Raw genomic sequence first — 3,429 nt, forward strand, 5'->3', positions numbered from 1 at the left:
GCACACCCCTACCTGAACATGAAGTGATGGGGGCTGGATCTCAGGACCATGAGATCACAAACTGAGCCAAGACCAAGAGCAGGATGCTTAACTGGCTACACCACCCAGGCGCCCCAAAAGTAAACACTTTAAACAATAGTAAATTGTCAACACAGTACAAATCATATGTTATATATATTTTTCACATTTAACGGTAGATCTGCATTTAAAAATTAGAAGTATTCCATGATGTTGTATCACAGGCCTCGAAACTTTTCTGAGGTACCTATATTTGGGGACACTTATATGAATGCAATGAGCAATAGTAATTCCTTTTATACCTAAGTAATTTAGAGGTAGCAATTTTTTAATATTCTCTTCTTATTCTACAGTCACATTTCCATGTGAGTAGGTATTGACTGATGAGAATATTCAACTGATTCAACTTTTATAGATTTTTTTTATTCTTTTGCTAATTTTCGAGAACAAAAGCATAAAACTTTAATACTTTCTTGATGTTATCCAGTGCTTTATTTGCCAAAATATCAGTAAAAGCTGCACATGAATTTTAGATAATATTGATTAAACTTTGCTATTCTATAACACTTGCACATTGGAAAATTCAGTTAGACAACAATGCCAATAAAATGAAATTTTAATATATTAAACTTAGTTTAGATTTTATAAGTTTTCTATTATAAGTTTTATATTTCAAAATATAAATTTTGTAGTTCTACTCTTTTTAAGAATATATGCATATATGGGCCTTGGCATCATAACTCGCTCATCCATAAAGTTAACATTTTTGATTATATAACAATCCAGCATTATTATTCTGGACTCACATGCCAAAAACTTAATATGAGTTATTTTTATGTATGATGCAGAACTTTCCATAAATGAGTCCCTCATCCTCCTTCCTTTTTGTTAGGTGTGTGCTTCTGTGACAGGAAAGGGAGGAAACCTGCGTCCCCTCTAAAACATCTTGAAGCAGACACATACATACATACTATATATATATACGCATGCATAAATAAGCTTGGTTAAATATAGGAATTATGAATACTTAGAGTGATATTTTTTTCTGAGTGTTTCCCATCCAACGCATCAAGTGAAGAAAAGGACATGAACTAATGGAATATGATTAGATAGTAGATTTGATAATGTTACACTTAGCTTTATATATTTTTAAAATTTTAATATGGAGGATAAAATAGGTCTTAAAACCCATTACGTTCATTTAAAAAATGAAAATTAATATTACTTTTATTGATTCAATATTTGTTGAATTTGTTTTTTGTGTATATGCTACTTAAAATATGAAATAAAATTTTAATTTGGCTTAGTTATCAAATACTGTAGCCTGACCTCATTCTTAGCCATCAACAACACTTTCAAAAAGGACTGAATTTTTTAAAAAATTTTTTATTATATAGGTAAGCCATGGCCATTGTAGTTATGTGAAATATAGAAATGGATAGGGATATTATATATATATATGCATATATATATATTTAATTGTTTATATCATATATAAACAAAATATCTACTAAAATATTTTGATTTAAATATGTTCAGTCCTCTACACAAGTGTATATTAAAATATCCATGTTTTGATACAAAATAGGTTTAATACATATTTATGTATTCAAATCTGTCCATCTGTTCTGGCGTGAATCTTCTATTATTTTTAAGCTAAGGTGATTCTTCATCATGAAATCCAAAATTCAAATATTCACTTTTTTCTAAGATATTTATGATATCACACTTCAGTATTTAATATTTTTTAAAAATCTGAAATTTATTTTAATATTAACTCTCACATTAAACATATTCTAAATATGTCTCTCAGTAAGTGACCAATTATTCCAGGACCCTATCACTGAGACATCACCATTCTCAAGTGATTTTTTTTAGGCAATTGGAATGCAATTGGAATGAAAGCCCCTTGAAGGCCATTCCTGTTTTCTTCACCATTCTGCAGTATCAGCAGATCTAATAGGATCAGAAATGACAAAGAAGGAGGTTGTGGAGAAGGGAAGTAAGGAAACAATGAAAACATTCAAGTATTAATCTGAGACTGTCTTATATCTAGTAATGTTTCCTTTAATGTTTAGCCCTATTTACTGAATTTCTACATGTAAATGATAGTCTTTAATGTCCCTATTACTTCAGTAATTGTTTATACAAAGAGTAAAATTTTATTGAAGATTGGTTTTGTCTTTGAAGAGACACAAGCAGAGCCTTTGGGAGGTAATTAAAAAGCAATACTTAGACTCAGGATTTGATTCATCTCTTCTCTCAGACTCAATAATTAATAACATTATTTTAGTAGAAGGGAAGACTGCTTACATTGTCATAATCCAGGATTACTCTGTAAGAGTCTAGTGAGAAAAAGTGTTGTGCACACAGTAAATAAAAATGTAAATAGGGTCATATCACAAAAGCAACATATTGGAAGAAATGAGAGCAACGAGTATTTGCTTTTTGCTGCATCACCATCCATAATAGTTACCTTAAGGGATATCTGTGTGGTTTATTCAGTGAAACGTCTGACTCTTGGTTTTGGCTCAGGTCACGACCTAAGGCTCCTGGGATCAAGCCCTGGGTGGGACTGTGCGATCAGAGGGAGCTGCTTGGGGATTCTCTCTTTCTTTCTGTCTCTACCCCAGATTGAATTCTCTCTATCTCTCTCATAAATAAATAAATAAATAAATAGGCAAATAAACAAACCAAACCTATCTTAAAAAAGAGTTACTTTAAGCAATTTTTTTTTTCAAACAAGAAAAGAACAAATGAAAAATCAAAGAAGAAAACTACTGGAAGGAAATTTTTTATCCTAGATATTTTCTCTTCCAAATGTTTATAGTAGCCAGTCATTCAAAAAGAAATAAGTGAAAACAAAACCACAGGACTTTAGTAAATTAATATAGATCTAAGATAATTAATATGATTTAGCCTTACTTGGTTTACTCCATTAAAATTTCAACAACAAAAATGGTCAACATTATAGCATAAAAGATTCTGTTAAAAGGTAAGAGTGGTACATAAGATCACTTAGTAGGATCACTTTTAAGAAGACCTCACTACTAACTTACTTTTCTGTAATACTAGCAATTTTAGCAGAAGTCCTTAAGTTCTAAACCCATGCTTCTTTTGTAAGTCCATATAATAGCTTCATTCATCTAATGATCTATTTAGAAAGACATAAGAAATCAGATAAAAAGCCGAGCGTGTAAATCTAAAGGCACTATTGTATTAAGCAATTTTTCATAAAGTGCTTATGAAATAATTTATGTCCATCAGTGAATATTATTCACTCAACTGATACATAAGCCTGAGTGAACTACACTAAAAGAAGAAAGAAATGAAAAAAAAAGAAGAAAGAAATGAAAAAGGATACATGTATTAATATGTTTCCAAATACAGCTTAAATTTCTGTAAGAAACT

This window comes from Vulpes vulpes, chromosome 4, assembly GCF_048418805.1.
Source record: "Vulpes vulpes isolate BD-2025 chromosome 4, VulVul3, whole genome shotgun sequence".
Classification (NCBI taxonomy): Eukaryota; Metazoa; Chordata; class Mammalia; order Carnivora; family Canidae; genus Vulpes; species Vulpes vulpes.